At 39.3% G+C, this 10,959-nt stretch overlaps 1 non-coding gene across 1 annotated transcript; it reads right to left on the bottom strand.

Moving 5' to 3' along the window:
* Positions 1-10,242: 10,242 nt before the first annotated feature.
* Positions 10,243-10,317, bottom strand: trnaf-gaa. The gene has a single exon. It is a non-coding gene; the product is annotated as a tRNA-Phe (tRNA).
* Between the last annotated feature and the right edge of the window lie 642 nt (positions 10,318-10,959).

The following is a 10,959-nucleotide window of genomic DNA, read 5'->3' as shown; positions in this document are numbered from 1 at the left end:
TATTTTGTGCAATAAGTTACCGAGTGTCTTATTTATATTGTGATTAATTTTGTGTAAATTTTGCATGCATTTTGTTGTATTTTGTATTTGTACTACTTATTGTGTATTCTAATTTCTGTTATATAATTTATTATTTGATATCTAGGTGTGAAATGAGGTGAGGTTAGATTGCAATTAAATTGTGTCACTTGTTTTTTAACGTCTTATCGTGCCAGCCATTTTGTAAAAATAAATAAATAAATAAAATGCCTATTTAGGACATAACACCCAAAGGACACCCAAAGTAAACTGAATGTTGTTCATGAACATTTTGCTCATTTATGGTCTTGGCCTCTTTTAAAAGCCAAGGGGGGTGTAGCGGAGGAGGTGTTAATTGTAGACACCTGTGAGTTAAGTGAGAGAAAAAAAGGAGACAATGGCAATCAGGAGGGAGTGTGGAGAAGGCCAGGAGTGCAAATACACCAAAAATACTTTAAAGATATAATATATATGTCAAGGACTGCAAAGCACATGGAAAGCCAGATTTTGTACTGCAGCTTTATATGGCAACGCTGAAATCCTAGAGCAGCAACAGTGAAATCTTCTGCATCTGGGGACACTGAAGTCCTCTGGTACCATGACTACCCTCCAGTGGATTGTTTACCTCCTGATCGTGAAAACAGCTCTCCATACTACAAGTTCTCCAATTACTCTCTGTCCCTCTCTGTATCCTTCACATTTTTCTTTCGGAAACACACTTTTATGCTTTGATACATGTCATTACACATCACCGTTGAACTTTGGGCTTTGTTTGCGCTTGGAATATTTTATTTGATTGTGCATGAACTTTTGGATGGAACGTTTGGCTTTGGGACTGGTTGTGCTTGAGGAACACTTAATTTGATTTTGTATGAACTTTGTGGATTTATGGACTGGGGAATTTTGGGGAACATTGAAATTGTTTTGCTTGTACTGTGGGGCATTTAACTTTTATTGTGTTGGGAGATTTTAGGTCATTACCTATGGGAATTTAATTTATGTTATTGTCTGATGACATGGAGAACTGTTGTTGTAAATCATGTCCTTAAGCGTTTACTGGTTACCCTGGTTGCCTTTTGTCTTTTCTTACGTTAAAGAAAAGATAAAAGGCACATAAATGATTTCCTTCAGGCCTTTAAATATTTTCTCTACCCTGAGATTTTAAATGATAGACTTAATCGTCTGTCTGGCGCCATCTTAAATTAAAATAAATTATATATTTTTTGCTTTTAGTTTCACCACAATCTGTTGTAGGAAACAGATCTCAAGTGACCAGCTTGAAGTACATGTGTGAATGCACCAAGGAAGCATTGCATTTCAAGCAGGTTGCATTACAAAGATTCGATTTCTGACCACATTTGTCCACATTCTTTTGAGATTATGAACACGCAAGGCATCCTGGGTCACATTGAAGCCCATCTACTCATCTACTGATGTTCTTGCATCAGAAAAAAATTAATTCAGAAAAAAACACACAACCACACCCTTAAAATTAAGGTGCAAGGAATACCATTTGCATCTTTTTGGGAGCACCTATGCAATTACCAGGGTGTGGTTGTTGTCTCTGCATAACCTGCTGGAAGAGTGAGCATGGTCTGAACAGTTTGAAATGTCCACTTATATGACAGTCCTCTAACCACAAAGTGCAGCAGTTTAAGCATCGTCCAGAGCCCGATTTTACCACCTCACCATCCATGAGAGCAGCGATAGCCTCTTTTATAGTCTTAGCATCTCTTTTATTGCCTCAGAAAGTAGATCTGCTAACTCTTCATAGTCTGTCGAACGACATGGTTGTTTACCAGATGCTTTTCTCGAAAGTCAAAGCCATCACAGTGTGCATAAAGGTACTAGAAAGAACTAATAAGCATTACAAAGGTCCCACCTTAGCAACAAACTCATGGACATGTGAGGGGAATGCAACTTTCTCTTAGGCCCTTTGCTTCAAAACAAAAAGGATAAAAAGTGATTCTGTGCTAATACCTTATTGTCTAGAGCTAGAACTCAGCATATGGACTGTCTCTCCCATGTTTCACTACCACTTTAAACATATCACATCCAAATGTTAGAAAATGTAGAAATGTAGGTTTTAGGTACCTACTGTATTTCGTATACTATTTTTTTTTTCCAGTTAATCAGCTTTGCTCAGTGCCTGAACAAACCTTAACATGCTTCCGCCCATTTAACCAAAGATAAGTTGAACTAAAAAATGATCTAACTGAGCCTTTAGGCTCTGGTCATCCATTTAACATGATTTAACTCTGACCCATACATACAGGCAATCTTGCAAAGTGAATAAGAAAAGTCGCTCAATGGCTTAATAATGATCAAATAAATACAAATATAATTTTAGGCCTTAAAATAATGGGGGACAATGTCATGCATCCAGAGGGTTTGCACTGTCTCATCCCTTGTTGTTCCACTATTGTTACCCTCCCTTGTGTTTCATGTTGCTCCCCTGTATATCTACTCTCGGTGACTAGCATTTTTCCCAGCATGGTGCTAATTCTTCATGCTCCTGCAGAACACGGCTGTTCACTTTATTATGTGCCATTACGCGCGTTTTGCCAGTGTGGTGCCAATGCCACAGCCAGTTCTCTCAGGAAGGGTAGCCCAGTGTTCCAGGACCACAACCTTCTCATACATGTACATGATGTCTCATTTAACCCCACACCACTCTTCCTCCAGCGTTCAGCTCGGCTCACCTCGCGGATTGCTCAGCTCCTCAGCTCAGCTCACTCTGCCTCAGGCACCTTTCGCCTGCAACGTTTAAATTCATGACAGCTCAACTTCTCCACCACCAACTGCTCAGATGACACAATCAAAATGTTTGTTGCCAGTTTCTATATTTCTGTCTCCTGCTTTTTTGCCTCAATGCACTGCCCCAGAGAGATTAGCAGTCACACTGTGAATATTAGCGTTTTGGAGCTCAGCATTTCCGCCTTTCTGAATTAACCACACCCACTCCAATGTCTGACTGATCACAGAATAGTTATGCCACACAAGAGAAAAGTCCAGTTGAAGCTGTAAGCACAACTTCTCACAGCCCCAACTCTAGCGGAGTATGTAACAGCCTTTATTCCCTCATAGTAACATAGTGTAACTCGTGCATTTGACCTTTGGCCCTTTAACTGCGTCACTAAGAAAGGGTCCTTTGAGTTAGTGCAGTATAGTAATTTATATAGTAGACTCATGACTATAAAAGACTACAACTGCGCTCGTTTACCCCTATAACAGTAACTTTATGATCAATCTGTACACATATTAAACATTTCTACAATAAATATCTTGAGTCTATTGTTATTGATGCTATATGAAGAAAAGATGAATTGAAGGCAGACTTTCTGTTATCACCATCATTTACAGTTTTTAGGTGAGCTTAAATGTGATGTTTCAGTCATCTAACATTCTAATATGTTTCATACTGATTGATAGCACACATTTGATCCAATCTAATGTTCCCTTATTGTTATCCAGTTTGAGAACCATATGTTCGAGACACTTGTGATGGTAATTTAAAGATTATGATTGAGGCCAAAACATCCAGATTTCTGAAGAAACGAGCAAAATATCTGAAAAACAGAATGAGATTAAACAGCCGCCCCTCCTTTAGGAGATCTAGACACTAAAGACATGTCTCTCCCAGTTTTCTCCCTCTCTCTCTCTCTCTTTCTCTCTCTCTCTCTCTCCCTCTCTCTCTCTCACTCTCTCTCTCTTTTAAAAGTTCTTACTACTTAAATATCAATGGGTGACCATACAACCTTTCCTTAGAACAAAGCTTTTAAGGCAGACTGATCAAGTGATTTCTTTTTTCTTCTTCTCCCTGTTAAAATGGAATTCTGCTTTGTTAAATGCAAGCCAGGCAGTTTGTAGATTTCTGCTCAGTCTCTGCAGGGAAATGTGTCCTGGTCATTCAACAGAGATAGTGTGGGAGTTTTTTTTTTTTTTTTTTTTTTTTGTCCTTTTATGTCCTTAAGCTGTGTTAAAACTCTCTAATATTTGAATCTGGTGAAACTTCTAATTTAATTCTGGAATAGATGTGACTTTTAATTTAATTTAGTAGTTGATGTAACTTCTAATTTAATTTACAAGTTTCTAATAAATGAAAAGGCACCGCTCCTGCACTGCAGAGCTGCATGGCTCTGACTGAGCGTAAGTAAGTGCACTAGTAAACGCTGCTGTGAAATGACTGCACTCGGAAGGTCTCCTGGCACAGGAGGCCGTGGAGAGAAATTCACAGAGAGGTACTAATCCGTTCCATCCATCATCACTTGCTGGCTAATAATCATTAGCTGTGCTTCAACAATTCAACAGTCCAAAAATGTAAAATATGCTGTTAAAATTCTATTTCATATTACTTCGAACTGCATTTTTCTTTAAAAAAAAGTTTCACATTTTGAAGCTTTATGTGAGGATGGAGAGAAACTGGAAGGTAGCAAGAGATGTGAATAAGAAACAGACTGAACTCCATCAATTAGTTATCACCACAGGGGAGTGGCCAAAATCTATATTTGCTCATGTAAGACGTGGCTAATATGACAAATAGTGGATGAAAGTGAAGATGTAACCCAGTGTGCAGCCATCTGCATTCACATAGAAAATGTTTGCCAAGCTACAGGTTGTCATTCACATTTCGAGACAAAGGCGCTAACACGCAGGTGCTTTGGATGGTTTGACTCACACCTTCCATTATAAAGAAAAGCAATGGATCACAGGCTGTGTATAAATGTGTTCTCTCTAATTGTACCCTGTTGCTTCTCCATGTGGCAGAAAGCAGAGCTGCGCTTGTTTGCCTGCTGAGCCGTGGCGACTGTCCAAACAGTGCCATGTGCATATTCTGCACTCAATGGGCCGTGAAATCAAAGTCACCTCACTCTGATTATGCCATTCAGCACTCAGCACAGCCTGTCTGCTTGTGCTGGAAATTATAAAGGCATTGTCGTCACTATAATAATTCTCACAAAGCAACTTAAAGAACTTTGGCTGGTCTTAGGCAGATGGGTCCCTCCGTATGAGCTGGGTTCTGGGTTGTGATCAAGGTTTCTTCCGGTTAAAAGGGAGTTTTTTCTTGCTACTGTCACCTTCAGGCTTGCTCTGGAGGTTTCAGGCTGGTTTTTTTAAAGCGACTTAAGACAATTTGTGTTGTTATTGATGGTATATAAATAGAATTGAACTGAATTACACTGAATATCCAGCACAGACATAAATAACAGGACCAAGCAGGCAGTCTTTTGCTATAATCTTCCCCGTTGAATGATTCAGGAGGAAATATACTTTGAGAGAATGCAATAAGTTATTACATTAAAACATGATTTAGCTTACGCTTAAACCTGTTTTTGGTTTTGATTCAAGTATTTTAACATGATAAAATAAACCATGCATTTACAAGTCTGGTTTTCGGTGGAGGTGGCAGCAAGCTAAACAAAGGTAGTCCAGATGTTCCATCCTCAGCTCTTCCTTTGGGATACCAGTCTGTTCTGTACAAGCCCTGGTGTCTCTTCACATTTTGAAGTGCCTTGAAAAACTCGAGGAGGATAAGATCCTTGTCCTGCCTCGGCTGCCTCTGTTTAAAGTAAAGGAGCACCTACACTACCAGTCAAAAGTTTGTACCCACCTTTTCATTAAACTCAGTGAGAAAGTGTGCCCAAACTTTTGACTGGGAGTGCATGTATTCAGCGTTACTTCCAGATTGTCAAAAAAAAAAAAACTCTATTTGGTCACAGTCTTAATCCTTAAGTCGCTTCCACAAGTATCCTGTGGCCGAATGTGAACGGTGTCATTAGGTTTAGCTCCTTCTTCGCCTGCACAGCATGACACAGACACATCTTGAGCTACTTTAATGCTCTCAACTGGCGCAGCAACTCACTCTCATGAAATGCTAGGTTGCTCCCTTCCATTTCATGCCCTGAGTCCAGGAAATAGTGGCTCTCAACACAGCTACTTTACGCCATATTGTGTAAATATGGTCAGTGTATCTTCACTTCCTTGCATTGGGCAAACTGATCCCATTTTACTGGGAATATAGGCAGAACCATCTTGCATCTTTGAAGCCAGAGTCTACGGAACCACAATATCGATGACCTGGCCAGCTACAAAGAAATGTTCGATTATACACTGTACTAATTTTGCTTTTACACCTCTCATGGTCCCACGGGATTAAGTAACAAAGCGGTTGGTATTCCAACTGACGGTTGCCATTATGTCACATCTTGTTTCAATAGCGTCAAATAACTACTATATATTATAACTTATACAAAAAAGAAAGACACCTGAACATGCATCAGCGTTATATTGACCACCTATTTGACATGTATTTTAGTGTTTTAGGAGGTGGAGTTTATGACCTATACTGCAGCTAGTCACCAGGGGGAGCTCTACAAGTTTTGCATTCACTTTTGAGGAGCAGTTCCGTTTCCATCTTTATGCTGACACGTTACACCAAAATTCATCCACACTCATGCCGACATGCCTTAACATGTGCTGAGGTCTCAACATCTTAGATGAGATGATAACTTACCATGTGATACGGTTTAGATATTTTGTCTAAATATGCAGATAAGGAAGTGAAGTGTTGCCTAGTAACAACTGCTGTAAATACGAGGAGACAGATCCAGGCTGGGTGGGGGACTCTATGGTGGAAAAAGGAGTAGTGAAGGTAACATCTTTAAAGCAACCATTTCAGAAAGAGGTAAAGATCCATCGGCTTGGAATCCAACATGCTGTTCTTTTAAGTTTCACAAGGAGTTGCAGTGGCAGATATCTCATATACACTGATCAGCCACAACTAAAATTAAAACAATTAAAACCACTGACAGGAGAAGTGAAAAACATTGACCGCCTTGTGACATTCAGGGTTCTTCAGATTTATACATAGGCAAAATGTATTTTCATCTTCATTTTGATCCATACTTTAATATGTGTAATTTGCATTGCAATGAGCATAGTAAAACTGCTTAAAGTAAGTCAAAGCCACAGGCTGTGAATGTTTATTTTGCTGTTTCAGTTCGTTTTTCCTTAAATTATGCATGTATTTCAGCACCATGTTTCCGGTAAACTCCATCTCTACATTTTGCTGTTCCCTGAAAAGCATATTTGCACTCATGGTGCAGTGCCTTAAAATAAAAATAATAATATTTTAAAATGATATCAAGTACTATACAGTAGATTTGGTCATATTAGGGTTATCTGTGGGTAAATACAGTTTAGCAGAAACTGCCTGCTAGGATCACACTGTCAGTGAAACTAACAAACCTTTCTGTGTTTCTATTCTAACATAGACTGTACAGCTGTGCCTCCATCCACAGATATACATGTGAGAGAGATTTACTTTTATCCCCTCTTTGCTGAGTAAAACAAAACGCAGTGCTCTATTCTTAGTCTGTGAAACCGTTACAACTGCAGTTGTCGGTTCATCCTTGTTCCTTGCTTTTTTCCAGTTATTTTAACAGTTGAATATCTATTAACAAACTTTCTTTTTTTTCTTTATTTATATTCAGATAATAGCCTGGGAGACCATGACGATGTGAAAAACATTTATTTTGTTTTGATTAGAAACTGTTTGTAATTTTCTTGAATAAGGACGTGTCACATTCAGATGTGTTAATCATCTATAATTAGCAGACAAAATTATAGTGTCTGGCATTATGACGTCTATCACAGAGATTAACACATGACAGTTGTTAAAATGCGGTGCAGCTGGAGCACAATGAAAAGTCACTTAAATCTCCCTCATATTAATGGCTGATAGAGAGCCTGTTTGTGTCATCCTTTAGTTTAAAATGTCCACTAATGGCCAGATTAGCACAGAGTCTAACATTAAGCCTGGGCAAGAGTCACGGTTAGTCTTGTGTGTGGCCATACAAACCTTGTCATCATTTAAAGGGCATTTACCTGAAAATTTGCAGCTCATGTTGGAGTTGATGTTAATAAATGTGAATCAACAGTTCATTGAAACCACTGCAGCACAGAACATAGGGAGGACATGTGAGCAGACAGTGTGTAGGAAGCTGAACAAGGGAGAAATTTCTCTTATTGGCTTGCTGTTGAGACATGTGAACAAGGAGATACATTTCAGACCAGTGAGAGCCATTCTGATCTGTTTTGCCAAAATGTCATATTTCCAACTTATATTACCCTTTGTATTATAAATAATGAGAATATATAAATACTGCAATTCAATCAGTGGGCTAAAGTCTTAGTCACATGGTGTTATCTTCCAGACTGCCACATGCCAGAACAATTAGCAGTATAGGAGGAGCTTATAGGAGAATGCAAATGAAAAATATAGTACCAGCTTCTGTTTCTATGCATGCACTTCATATTCCTCTTTTGTGCTCTCTGCTTTTCTCTTTTTTCCTCTGCAGAGCAGAGTTGGATGGCCTAGAGAAGCATCAAGCGGGTGGTTCCTGTTGTGGGTCTCCTCTGGCTCATTCTCCTCCTGGCTGCCACACCTGACAGGGGACAGGAAATTAAAATTGGACCGAGGAAATAGATCGGATATCAAGCAGGCGCAAAGCCGAGGAGATAAGACCGCAAGAGGAAAAGAGAGCTAAGAAAGGAGCACGGGAAGAGAGAGCAAGAGAGAAATATATTATGGAGCAGAAATTCACCCCAGTTCACTCATTGGCTCCATTCATAATAGAAAATGTGATTCTCATCTACTGTCTGCCAGAGAAACAAAGAGGTAATGGTCTCTTTAATGATCTTCCACCTTATGCATTAGTGTTGGCTGCTGGCCTCAGAGCAGCCAGGCAGTAAATAATAGAAAATAAAATGCATCACCATTATACCTCAACACAATTTAGTCTATTCTTCTTCCTGCATTTTATTATATCAGGGACGTGTACAAGCAATGTGCCATGTTCAAAAAGAGATTGAATGTGCTAACAGGGCATAAATAGAGATTCACAGCAAAAATCAATATGAGTCTTTTCAGTAATATTACAAGGAAATAAGATGATGACAACAATGTATGTCCACATTTATGGTCATTAACTGTAAGGCTGATCCCACTGATCTCGGCCATTCCTCATTCCTCTCAAGACCCATACCGTTATTGAACATTTTCAAGATCTGAATAATATCATCATAAAGTGGATTAAGTCACATGAGAGCTTGAGGAATTAAAATACATAATAAAAATTTTAAAACACAAAAAGCTGACATGGAAAATTAAGAAATACCTCTGATTCGGAAGTCATTAGTCAGATCAAAACAACACCTAAATATAGCTGTGCCTTATTTTTTTCACAGCAGAATAATGATTTCTAAGAATTGGAGTCATGGAAAATTTAGCATCACAGCTAAGTGAAAGTGTCAGAAGTCAGATCCATAGCCAAAGGGTCTTCCTCAGAGACAAATCTTAGCAGATCCCAGGCAGCACATTTCTCTCTAAAATGCTTCGAGGGAACTGGATAAGACCAAACTGTCAAATCTTCGTTGTGACATTCAAATGTTATCTTTGCATTGATCATTTTAATGAGCCACCAGAGAAAGACAAAATGAAACTGTTGTCACTGACAAACAAGTCAAACAGCTTTTCAGTGGGTTTACTCACATAAGAACACGTACACACAAAAAAATAGCCTATACACTTTTGGAGTTAACTGGCTATTGTGAACCTTGGAGACACCCTGCTGAAATGAAATGACCAATGTAGGTGTAATATTGGAAGCAGAAAAAGCATTGTCACCAACTGTGCAAATATACATAATGCTGTATATCAGATTATTGAGGAACCATTGCACTAGAGAGGCTCTGTGAGGCAGTTGAATTTTTAATGAGGGAGACAAATAGTTGCTCTTGTGCTTAGAGGTTCTGGTGTTCAGTGTCTCAAGCGGCAAGAGGACATCAATTCTCAGAGATGTTTTGGCCTGTTGGTGAGCTATCTGATTTAATTCATCATTCTTTTCTGCATTCTGATACACCACACCAACATCATGGACTGTGGTTGCACTTTAACTAGCCAGTGGTCAGCTATATTTAGAATTAATCCCTTATTGATCCTTCATGGGGAAAAAAATACCTTCTCTACATTTGACCCATCCATTCGTTCACACAGTGGTGTTTATAATGGGAGCAGTGGACTGCAGCCTTAGGCAGCAGCAAATTTAGAGTTAGGTGCTTGCTCAGGGCACCACAGCCATGGACAGGGCCTTTGAAGCCTTTGGACCTCCAGTTTCGCCTCTAGTGCCACTACTCCACAGCTCCCCAGAAACAGAGGGATTCTGCCGAAACCCGGGATCGCACCAGGGGCCTTTAGATCTTCAGTCTAACGCTGTCCCAACTGAGCTATTTTGGGGCGTCCAGTAGTTGTAGCTCTTTCTGACTACATTGCCTGTTAGGGTCTACATATGACATCAATTTGGCGCCTTAACAGCCTATGTTAGCAACATAGCCTGCAAGAACTGTGATTGTTCCCCCTGGTAGTAGCGTTTCCCGCTTTAGTATTTACGGCTGCTTCTCTATCTCCACAGTTTTTCAAATACTTTGTTTTGAAACACATCATATTGAGGAAAGTTTAGCTGAGGAAGTTCTGAGATACAAATATTTGTCATCTTAAGTGAAATTTCAGTAAATGTTTCAGTCACCAATGTTGAAAGTGAAGCAAGACATAGAAAGTGACACAGGAAGTCGAAACAAAAATCAACAAGACTGGCCGCTTTACATCTACAGATAAACTACTTTGTGAAAATATGCCCATTTTACGTTCAGATAAAATGAAGCTGAAAATTGTGACATTGTTGTTTGCTTACTTTGGTGGACCTATTGTTCTCTTTTTGTGGAATTGTGAAACTAACCTGAACAGCCAGTCTGATTTCTCTCACCAGTGTATTTTTAGCTGTGGTTTTGAATTGTTGTGGTTTGTTCCACTATGTTCACTAGCTAATTGTATCTTCTGTTCAGTACTGTGTAGGCAGTGTACAGTGGTTTTCAGATCCCCCT

Source organism: Mugil cephalus, chromosome 22, assembly GCF_022458985.1.
Source record: "Mugil cephalus isolate CIBA_MC_2020 chromosome 22, CIBA_Mcephalus_1.1, whole genome shotgun sequence".
In the NCBI taxonomy this organism is placed as follows: Eukaryota; Metazoa; Chordata; class Actinopteri; order Mugiliformes; family Mugilidae; genus Mugil; species Mugil cephalus.
This window is presented reverse-complemented; position numbering and strand designations above follow the sequence as displayed.